Below are 12,448 nucleotides of genomic sequence, written 5' to 3' on the forward strand. Positions count from 1 at the left end.
ATCCAACCACATTGCCTCTTATCTACCCTTCTCTCACTCAATAGGATCTACTCTCCTCACACCCAATCATAAATCTCATTTGGACTCTTTTCTATGGTTTAAACATGATGTCAGATTGCAATGGAGTTTGGTCCAAGCATAAAGCAGCAAGGAGAAGGTCGAGCCACTCCGATCTTTTCCTCTATAAAAAGCAACACATGTTTAGGCTTTTCTGATTGTACATTGGAAAAAGACCATCAAAGAGGAGGAGCTAGAGAAGAATACCAGCCTCCATTTAACATTAGGTAGTAATTGTGTTTTATTTATCTGTGGTATGAATTCAATAGTCAATTTAAATTCTCTTAGGGCATTCCTACGAGCGACATAACTCCCACCAAAAAGTAAGAAAGTTTCCTTATCAAAAGCCAAAAAAATACTGGGTATTGTGGTAGAATTCTTGAACAATGGAGAATCCATTAGTCAAGGAACAATAACAAAGATTTCAAATCTTGACGTTTAGCATGGGTTGAGGATGCCAAGTGGATGTTATGGAATATGGGTGTTGCAAGTCTATGCTAGAAAGGATGCACCTCTATGTCATCTTGATCCAATGGATGAAGATGCTAAAACTTTGGGTCTCTGTTGGGAATACCAAAACTGGTAGGGTTCCCACTTTTGCTTAGTTTATTTTGTTTTAAAATCATATGAAAAGTGAAGCTGCAATAAAGCACGTACAATAAAAATCAATAACATCCACAATAGAAAGAGAAGAATCAAAGGAAGAGCTTCACAAGGAATATCTTGAAGCATACATCAAAGGTGGAGCTAATGCAGGTGAAGAATTCTCAATAAATAAGGATGTGACTCTTTGACAAGAATATATGTTATCAAAGCATCTCACAAAACTGAAAGTAAATTATCTCTTTGAACTTTGATTTTGGAGTTGCAGTTATATATGTGTTTGTCAAACATATTTTGAATTATTCCTAGCCAAGATGAGCGAGAACAACAATTGCTCTAGGTGTCACTTTTTTGTCTCTTCAAACTAGAAAAGGCAAAGCAAGTCAGTTGGGATCCCAAGAGATTGCAACCTCTTACCAAAGCATCTTTGCAGAGGGGTACTTAGAACCAAAAGATTCTTTCATTTGTTTAGTTTTCGCTCCTAGCCAAAGATGAGCGTGAAATCGCAAATACTTGTTGGATTAATTTGAGTGGGAAGATTCTATACGCTTGGAATGGAAACCATTGCCTAGCAACTTGAATGGGAGCATTTCAAACATGTGAGAATTTGCTACAAAATAAATGATTCAAAAGAATCTTAACCTATGTAATGCTTGAAGCTTGTGAAGGTGGATGAGTCCAAGGAAATAGATATGCTAAGCATTGTGATGTGCATTAATATGTAAGGAACTATATTGAGAATGGGGATTTTATACTTGCGAGCTTCTAATTTTGAGCTTTTGCAATTGAAACTTTATTTTTTAGCTTTTTAGCACTCACATTACACTAATAATATCTTAAAATATCATTGTGGTATGAGAAAAGTCTACAGTCGATTGTACATTCCTTCAATTACCAAACAATTAGATGCAATCTGCATGCATGTCTATGCTTAAGGGAATGTAAGCTTATTAGATTGAAATGTAACTTTAAAAAAATGCACCATTTGTATTAGTTTTGACTACCACATTCAACATACATATCCACCACCCAACATAGAATGAGAAAATTTTGCATCAAAATACAATTGTAGATTAGCTATCTTGTTGAACACAACACCACAACAAAACAAATAACCTTCCCGAAATCTCATCATGGATATATAATGATTTTCCCCCTTTGATAATCCCACCTCAACATTGGCTCTAAGAATACAACATACATCGTCTCAATTACAAGGATGTTCTCATGGTGCATTTGTTCAAAATAGTCAAGATCTTGTTGGCCTGACCCAATAGAAGTACACTTTTTAATAAAAGAATCATAAGGGACAACTCTTCAAGAAGGAAGCTTCATTATTAAGCATGATACGAGACAACCCTTCAAGAAGGAAGCTTCTCTAGGATGCCTACCCTTGACATCAAAGAGAATCAATATAACCTTGTCTAGAAGTCTCATCATGGACATGCTTCCCCATTCCATGGGCCCAATCCCAACATAGGGTCTAAGGATACAATCATAGGCCATCTCGATTACAACAATGTCCTCATGGAACATCTGGTCAAAGTACTTAAGAGCTTGTCAACCTTGCCCAACTTGAATACACTTTGTTTTTATAGCATTACAAGAGAATGCTAGGAGAAGGGAGCTTCTCTAGGACACTTGGCCTTGACGCAAAGCACCACACTTGGCATAAAATATTGACAAGAGAATTACTACAAAATATGATACTTACTAAGCACTTTCTGGAACACCCCAAACCCAACTAAGTTTACCTTTCAATCAAAGCACTCCAAGAAAGGATAATACACAAAAGTAGGGCAAGTTGTGGTACATCACAAACTTTGCCGTCCATGTGACATCAATGGAAAACTTGGAAGGAGTTCCCAAGTAGGAAGGAGTATTTTTAGGAAACATGGAATGACAATTTTAGTGTGTGGTGTGATTTAGGATGGTGAATTGGTATTGGCATAGGGTTTTGCGTATTGTATTGGGGTATTTTGAATATCACATATTTCATTAGATTTTACCTTCAGCTTGTGCTAAACATTTCAAAGTATTGCAAAGTAATCCAATGCTATGTAAGTCTTCATTATGATGTGTACCATTTTTCACAGTTAATCATGACTTGTAACAAGATTTAGAGACTTGATGCTACATTCAAGCATTTTTTTTATCAATAAAAATTAATAAGTTCTCTAATACACTATCTTTCATAGGTCGAATTTATATAATCACCTATGTGGATCCAAAATTTTAGAAAATGGTAATTTTACTTTGTAAATTATCTTTCATAGGTCATTTTTTGATAATCACACATTCTTTCAGTCTCTAGTGCAATTTTTGTGCAGATTCATCTTTTAAAGGAAGTGCAAGTTTGAAGTTATCCATAAGAAAACGAACAACATCCAATATGAATAATATTGACCAAATACTACAACATCCTGTCTACGTATCAATATCGGCCTCTCTCTCTCTCTCTCTCTCTCTCTCTCTCTCTCTCTCTCTCTCTCTCTCACACACACACACACACACACACACACACACACACACACACTTAGAGTCACATAGAGTCACATGCACATATACTAGAGCACATTGTCCATGCAATGAGAGTTCCTCTTAGACTGCTAATGCAGACCCACTGGCCCCAATATTTTCATGTTGGTGACCTACCAGATCACAAAACTAAGAGTGGGGAGTTATGTAGGTTATGCTAAGCTGGAGCTATATTGGTATATTTATGGGACTCCTTGAGGTGGAGTAAGTTAAGTGAGCATGGTTGTGGTGTGAAACACACCCTGTTCAAATTATTTAGAGGAAAATGAAGTTTTTTATTTCGCCTGCAATGATTAGGGACGTGGGCCTGCACGTGAAGGGCCGCCATCGTAAAGGGCTCAAATTTGGGGTAAGTGGAGAGGAGCTTGGCTTGAAGGAAACCTGCAGCGAGAGGAAGTACGAGATCAAGCAAAGGGAGGGGTGCGCTTATAGAGAAGCAAAGAGAGTAAGAGATCAAATACGAGCTACAAAAGGGGCTCAAGTGGAGATAAAAGAAAAGGGGATAGTGCTAACTACCAGTCACGGGTTGATTGAGAGGGCAAACCGTCATGTCGAGAACATGAGGAGGATCACCTTGTTTGGGCTACATGAGGAGGGCCCAAGCTCATAGCCTCAGAGAAGGCCTACAAGCACGAAGGTTGAACTAAGGTGAGTGCTTGGATATTGAAAAACAAGGACTAGAGCGAATTGAGGTAGCATCAGAGAGAAGGGTCCAAGAGAATCCACATAAGAGGGCTAGTGAGTGGAGTTGTATAGAGATTTTTCATCACCAGAGGAGGGGAGAGCAAGGCTCTCATAGAGCTACAGGGATCTTGCACATGTTCAATGAGGCATACACTTTCAAAGGCTCAAGTGTGCGCATGAGAAAGGAAAGGCAAAAAAGGGGCCAAGAATTAGTTGTAGAAGAGAAGGTTGAAGGGGAACGGCCAACACGTCTAGGAAAAAGCTCTAAAAGCCACGAGCTCAAAGGCGGCAAGAAGGGGGGAAGTCTCCAATCGAAGAGAGAAGGCCATCATATGTTGTTGTTGTTGAAGGGATAATGGAGCCACCTTGCAAGGAGGTGGGCCGCAATCTAAAGGAGGAGCTCGTTTGTAAGAAGTCGACACCTATGCATGAAACAAACTGTGGCATTTCACAAGCCGAGGGAAGGAGAGAGAGAGAGAGAGAGAGAGACATAGAGTGTCTATTGTGTGTGTGTGTGTGTGTGAGCGCTCGTCAACCAACACAGGTCCGCAAGTCACTTGGGAAAAGTGAGAGCTTTGAAAAAAAAAGGGGGGGGGGGGGGGGGGTTGGAGCCCTCCCATCGTTCGCGTGCGCACGGATGATGGGAGGGCTCCATCCTGTAGGGAATGGGATCGTGCCATCTAGGGTGGATGCAAGAGAAACATAGTGCAGTGTGTGTGTGTGTGTGTGTGTGTGTGTGTAAGCAAGATTATCACTCTATGAACTATGTTCCAAGATAGAATTAGCTTAGACTCATAAACACAATCTTGAGTATTGACTTAGCTAAGCACAAGCTCACCATAGACAATCATGTAGTGCAAAATAGAGTTGTGTTTATTCATTCATGAAATGAGCTTTAAGTAGCTCTACAGCCTTCCTCCTAAGCATGTGGGGTAATTCCACTCTTCTCTCCTTGACTCACACTTTAAGACAAAGCTCACACTTTACAATCCTCCCCTTGAGGTTTAAACTATGATAAAGTACTGAAGATGCAATATCCACACAAGGTGATAAGTTGGTATCCACATAGGATGGTAATATCCACACAGGCTGACAAAATCCACACAGGATGATAATATCCACACAGGAAAATAAAAGTCCTCCGCTACAAGTAGAGAGGCTGCATCTTCAAAGTATGTCTTCATAAAAGACAAGGTTGTTCTCGCCTTTGCCTTCTTCGTCTTCTACCCTGTGAGCTGACCCTTTGATAGGTCTCTTCCCTTCGTAGCTTCCGCTGTTGTTGCTTCTACTGCTGCTGCTTTCTCCACTTCTACTACCTCCATTTAAGTAGCATCGAGAAGGAGCGTGTCCCTTCTTACCGTATTGGTTGCAAGGTTTGTTTGTGTAGCAGTCTATCACTACATGCCCCATTCTTCCACATTCATAACACTTTCTTCCAGTTGATGATGTTGATGGTGAATATCTTTCCCTTGAGGATATCGTGATATAAGCCCCTCCTGATGAGGTTAATGAACCGTTTTGCTTTCTTTCTTCTGCTTGGATTGAGTTGATGACATTTTAGAAAGGTGGAGCAGGATCTTTTTCTTCAATAATTGTGACTAAGTGGTCATAAGAAGGTGGAAGTGCACTTAATAGTACGACCACTTTGTCGTCTTCTAGTACTTTGACTTGGATGTAAGTGAGTTGTGTGACAATGCTCTTAAGCCCATTTACTAGGCTAGCAATGTCCTCCCCTTCAATCATAATGATCTTGCAAAGTTGTCCTTTGAGACTAACTTTACTTCTTTTGGCCCTGGATCCAAAATTACTTTCTAGGACATGCCAAGCTTCATGTGCATGCTTACATTCGTCTTTGAAATGCACATAGTTGTCATGCAAGGAGGTGATGATAATTCCTAATTCTTGCTCGCCTTTGTCCAAATTCTATGCACTTGCTATGAGAGTAGATGCCTTAGTATGGACTCCATCGGGTTTGGCTTGTTGCTCTAAGGCAATGCTGATGACAGACCATAAACATTTTTTCATTAGATAACCTCTTAACCTTTTTTGCTAGGTGTGAAACCCTTCCCCGTTGAATTTTTCTATTCCCTTGTCCCCCATTTGTGCTAATAGAGGGGTTTTAGCTTAGGAGACTCTCCTAGCCAGTGTCTACCTCTTTACATGGTGCACAAGAATTTGAAATTTACTTGAAGCTGTTGTGATCGGTTGGGTTCATTTTATTGCAAGTTACGAGAGAGAGAGAGAGAGAGAGAGAGAGAGAGAGAGAGAGAGAGAGAGAGAATTTTCTTTGTTGAAGTGAAGCACCTCTTCACGAGAGTGAAGCCCCTCTTCACGACTTTGTACTTTGCTTTGGGAAAATCCTTGTGGCCTTTGGAGTGATCGATGAAGCCTTTTGAATGCTTTGGTGTGTTCCCTCTTTGAAGCCTTGAACTCTTGGAGAGGGCTTTTTGCATCTTGCTAAAAATGCATCAAGAGACCATTTTTTTTAGTTACCTTGATGTAGCTCTAGGTTCTCTACAAGTGGGAGCATGGGAGCAGACCCTTTAAAAGGAGTCGGGTCCTCAAGAAATTACCTTGTGGGAAAGTGTCCCTAGCAATGGCATAAGAGCAAGGGACCCGGGAATAGGAGCTTAGAGCAAATGCGTGGGTGGTGTGGGAACGTCCAACTGTGGACTCCGGAAGCTTGGTCAATCGGGGTAAGGGCGAGCACATTCCGGGCATGCGCAAACAGGTGGGTAAAACACCGAGAAGCGGGGACAGGGCGGTCAGACCGGGCAGCTGTTGGGTAGGTGCGGGCAAGAGTTTAGGCAGAGCAAGCAAGCGCGGACGGGCAGGCAAGGTCTCGGGCAGGCAACCAATTTCCGTCAGTGTGAGCCTCCCCTTGTGAGTTTGACCTCCTTAAAGAGAGGGCAGTCCCACATAGTTGAAGGAACTTGTTTAATACAAAAGGATCAATGGGCATCTAATATAATGGAGGTACACACACACACACAAAATTTGTTGATTTTGTTGTTTGAGACACAAAATGCACAAAGGATGAATGAAAATGGCTCACAAGAAATTGCCAAATTTAATCAAACCATTATTTGATAAATCTTGGGGCGATTTAAGCATGCACACACTCGTTGGAAAGCTCTCGAGACAAGCTAGACACACACACCAATTGAAAGTGCCAATTTTGCTACAATAAGGAGCTACTATTGAATGCAAAATGCAAGTTCTTGACGAGAATTAATGCACTCTAATGCTAATTAAGCTTCCAATTAGCCAGTGAGTAGTGGCCCAAGAGTCTTTAGCTCAAGAACATGCTCATGCTAGCCAATGGAATACTAATTAGAAATGCTTATGCAATAGAAGAGCAAACCTAATGGATCTAGCTAATGATGTTTAGTGAATGTTAATTTTACAAACATGCAAACGCATAATAGCAAGACTACCTAGCATACCGTGGCTCTGATATCACTTGTAGGGAATGGAATCGTGCCAGCTAGGGTGGACTCAAAGAGAAACATAGTGCAAGTGTGAGTGTGTGTGTGTGTGTAAGAGATATTATCACTCAAGTGAATTAGGTTCCAAGGTAGAATTAGCTTGGACTCATAAACACAATCTTGAGTATTGACTTAGCTTAGCACAAGCTCACCGTAGACAAGCATATAGTGCAAAATAGAGTTTTGTTTATCATTCATGAAATGAGCTTTAAGTAGGTCTATAGCCTTGCTCCAAAGCATGTGGGATGATTCCACTCTTCTCTCCTTGACTCACAAAGCTCACACTTTACACATCCCCCCCTTTTTTTTCAAAGCTCTCACTTATAGTGTTATCTCTACACATACTAAAATTGTGATGCCTATGAATGTTGAACACAGTTTTTAGGCTTTTTGAAGCCTGCTTTTCAGCATTCCTTTGGAGCCCTTCGTCTAATAAAAATAGCGCTTGCATAAAAAAAACTAATTTTGCTATGGAAAAAAACTAATTTTCTCCACAGCAATAGCTCAAAGAGACTCAAGCATGGAGTGCAAGGTATTTCTCTCTCTCTCTCTCTCTCTCTCTCTCTCTCTCTCTCTCTCTCTCTCTCTCGCTCGCCATTGGCAAGTTAGTGGCAGCCTTGTTCAGTATACTAAAAGAAGAGAATGACAATGGTGCTCACTTAACAATCGGAGTGTGTGTGTGCCAACGCTAAAGGTCACACACACATAAAAATCATTTGAAGCGTTATCTAGATGCAAGCATGGGTGATTGCATTTGGAGAGATGCCCTCACTTGTTACCTGTTAAAAACAGCACACAACTTCTTTTCTTTGCCACATGTTGACCCAATCAGTACCAAGCAATACCTTCAAGTACATGAAGACCTTTAATTTTCCAAAATTTAAACATTTTGACCTTTTTCCCTACTCCAAAGATCCAGTTTTTTTTGGAAAAAAAGGGGGGCAAGAGCTTCCCGATCATCCGTGTGCATGCGAATGATCGAGAACTCCTATCCCCCTTTTATTTTCAACAGTTGGATATTTAGACCTCTTGCAAACGCAGATGATTGGGGGGGCTCTTGCCCCCATTTTTTCCCAAAAAAATTGGATATTTCAAGCACGTCAAGAGGTCTAAATATCCAAAAATTTTAAAAATAAAAGGTGGGCACATCCTAACGAGAAATTTTTTATGATTCGAGAAATTTCGCTTGAATCTCTAGGTCATCGTCTAATTGATTTTGAACTTCCATCTAAATATCCAACAAGGTTTGAAGAATAGGATATGGAAAATCTTCACCATTAGAATGATCAAACCTTTTGCGCAATCGAATATTCCAAAGCAGAGATTGTTTTCACCATTCCTTGACAGGGTCCAATATGGCCAAGAGATTTTCATTCCAACAAGCATAATACCTTTGAAAGTATCTTAGTTAGTACATTATGTAGAGAAATGGTACTTTGAGTGATATTTGGAATAACAATACATGCATTTCCTAAAAGGTTCAGATACAAAATCAATTCATTGTTGATCAATCTTTGTTCCCATTATCTCTCCATTTTGCTTTATGCTCTGATTTGGTCTCTGACACTTATTCAACCTACATCTCTTAGCTCCTCTCAAATTCCGTCTTTGTGACTAAAATGGATCATATCCAAAGTTTGTTTTAGTATCAGATGCTTGATCTGGAGCTTCAGTAAGTCTCCTAGAAGTCCTCATCTCCCTAGGACTCGTCATGAGGAACTCAAACTTTTCTACCCCATTTGGGAGAGTGAACCTTTGTCAAGAGCACTTCACTTCAAGCCATCATGATCGCCAAAATGGAATGAGTTGGTCTCTTCAGGTAGCCATTCTAGTGTTAGGTTAAGCAGTTAGTTGTCAGTTCAAACTTTTAGACTTCAAATGACAGATCAAACATAGACATTGATACTGGAACGGAACTGGAAATGGTAACTGGAATGGAAATGACAAATATACTGGAATTGGATTGTATTTTGATCAGATCAGTACAACTGGAAAAGGTTTAGTGATGCCTCAGTGAGCCAAAGGGTTGCTCTAAGATTATAAGAAAAAGAGCACAAGAACACAGTACAATAGTGTCACTCAAAGTCTCTCAAGACATCTCCAAGTCATTCCCCAAAGCATTCCCCATCAAATGAAGTAATGGCCCCTAGTTATAGGTGTTGAATTAGGTCTCTGACTGAGTGTTTGTGTGTAGATACTACAATACCTAGCTTGGTAATTACCAGTTCAATCTCCAGTCAGAACTCAAGCCTAGGTACTCTTCCCACCTCTACATAGTTATAACATACTAGCACAATGGCACCGCCTCTGGCATGGCTTATGTGGCCCTCATCGCCCCACCAACATCTTGTGTAATGTCACATGCCTTCAAGGTGAAAATGTACGTGATTGCATTTGGAGAGATGCTCTCTCTCTTTGCATCTGCTAAAAATAGGCCAAATCTTCCTCACCATGTTCCTTGCCTTCAAGATGCAAGCGTATGTGATTGCATATGGAGAGACACCATTGCTTCGATTCCGTCAAAAACGACTGAGAGCTTCTTGGCCCTACCCAAGTTGGGCATATCCCACAATCCATGCATTCCAAGAGACGACATCCTCTCTCTCCCCGCCCCCCCCCCCCCCACACACCTCTCTCTCTCTCTCTCTCTCTCTCTCTCTCTCTCTCTCTCTCTCTCTCTCTCTCTCTCTCTCTCTCTCTATATATATATATATATATATATATATATATATATATATATATATATATATATATATATATATATATATATATATATTCTTTCAGGTTCAAAAAATAAAGCTTAAATTGGTGCGATTTAGATAATAACAAGAACTGTGCATGTGTCTGGTTGGTCATATAGTAAAGCTTAAATTGGTGCGATTTAGATAATAACAAGAACTGTGTATGTGTCTGGTTGGTCTTATAGTAAAGCTTAAATAGGTGTGATTTAGAAAATAAAATGAACCTTGCATGTGTCTGGAAGGTCATGAGAGAGAGAGAGAGAGAGAGAGAGAGAGAGAGAGAGAGAGAGAGAGAGAGAGAGAGAGAGAGAGATGCTCACAAGAAAAGATTGATGTTCAAAGGGCTCAATGTGTCATTCCAAGCTTATTCAGTGCTTTGCCAATGGGCACAATGGGTTGGCAATGTTGGCTATGTTCAAACTTGTTTCATGCTACACCTTACATGTGGATGAGACTATTAGCTATTGCCTTTGGATTTGGCCATATGTGCATAGGGTCATCATGCCTTCAAGTTCGTGCATATGTGCATATGGTCATCATGAAATTCGTGTCGCACTATGTTAGGTAGGTGTTTGCACACATTATGTCTTTGCTGGCTATTACAGTTTTTGGGTGCTCACCTTGGGAAGGAGAGGACATTAATTATTTATATATTTATACAGTTATATAAAATATAATTATATATAGCTATACATTATATAATTATATAAAATATGATATAATATATATAGTATAGCTATATGTAAGATATAATACAGCTATAGTTATATGTTATATATAGTCTAGAATATATATATATTTAGTGTATAATACATAGTATATGTTATAAATAATATAGTGCTATATCTATATTAAATAATATAATAAATATGTATAAATTAGTTTAATTTATGATATAATATATTCTCATATATTTATTATTAATATATAACAAGATATTATACTTGAAATGCTTAAATGTATATTCTCAAGTGTTAAATAAATCAATAAAATGTATAGTATAATACATTGATGCATTCTTTCATGGTCACTTGGACAGGCAAGTCAACATGGGCAAACACGCAAGAAACACATGTAAACACGCAAGATACACCCTATAGTCTAGTGAACCTGTGGAAAATTAAAATAGTCTAGAGCTAGCTATGCATCGAAGGAGTCATCTCTTGTGTACTACGGAATTACTTCTCTCCACTCTTTGAAGTTTTTTTGAATCCCCTCTTCTTATAGATGTATGCTTTGCAGTTCATATCTTGATAGATGTTCAAGCTCAAAGTTAGGACTTCTAGAAACTTATGCTTGTTTTTTGATGTGTATTGTATGAGTAATGGCTAGCTTTTTTGTGTCGTCACAAAAGGCTCCAAATTTAAAGTCAAAAAGCTCGCAAAAATGATTTTCATTGCAAAAGCTCGAAACCAGAAGCTTGCAAAGAAAACACACTCATAGAGAATCAAACATCCTTGATTAGTGAATTGAGAAATTTTGAAACATGTGTTTTGACGTCGAGTGTAAGTTACAAGTGTAAGTTAAATGGTTCTGGATATCACCACCTCATACATGGACATTCTCTCCATGGTGCATGCAATATGATTAAATTCAAAAGAATCTCTTGTTAGGAAGATAAATTTTATAGTTTACAAATAGATGCAATCCGATATTGAAGCTTGATACAATGTCCCAGTGCTAATGATGTCGTAGTTGTTGCATCCAGTGAGAATTTATAACTCTTGAACCTTTGTTTTCTCATCATTGGACTCATTTCATCATTTGCAAAATTAACTATAGTACAAGTACATACTGGCCTTAAAACAACTCCAAGTGGAGTAAATAGTTTACTCTCATCTGTGTTTCAACAATGCTACAAGAAGGCTTTACTTGAAGTGGATGGTCCCAGTAGGATTACATGCCACTAGACTTTGATGATAGTAACCCAAATTTGATGATCAAAATGTGACGATCGCCTATTTGAACATGGGCTTGAAAGAAAAAGATATTTCCATATCCTTGTTGACAAGTATCGACGGGCATGTCAAATTAGGACAATCGTATGAATACCTATGGTGAGGATTGGGTGGTTGCTTTAGTGTCTACTTTGATCATATTATTTCCACCAATCCACGGACTTCCATTGATTTCTCCATAGGTTTGGACATGGACGTTTTCCAATTTGATAAAGTTGCACGTGTAAGTTTTGCAGCAACATATGAAGATGGAATATTTGTTGCTCTTTGCACACTAGGACAACATGAATGGTGTTGGATGTTGCAAGAGCCACAAGATGGGAGCCAGTACACACCACAATCATTGTTTGGACTAAGACACCAATACATAAGGATGCCA

This window comes from Adiantum capillus-veneris, chromosome 4, assembly GCF_014529385.1.
Source record: "Adiantum capillus-veneris isolate H3 chromosome 4, ASM1452938v2, whole genome shotgun sequence".
NCBI classification, from domain to species: Eukaryota; Viridiplantae; Streptophyta; class Polypodiopsida; order Polypodiales; family Pteridaceae; genus Adiantum; species Adiantum capillus-veneris.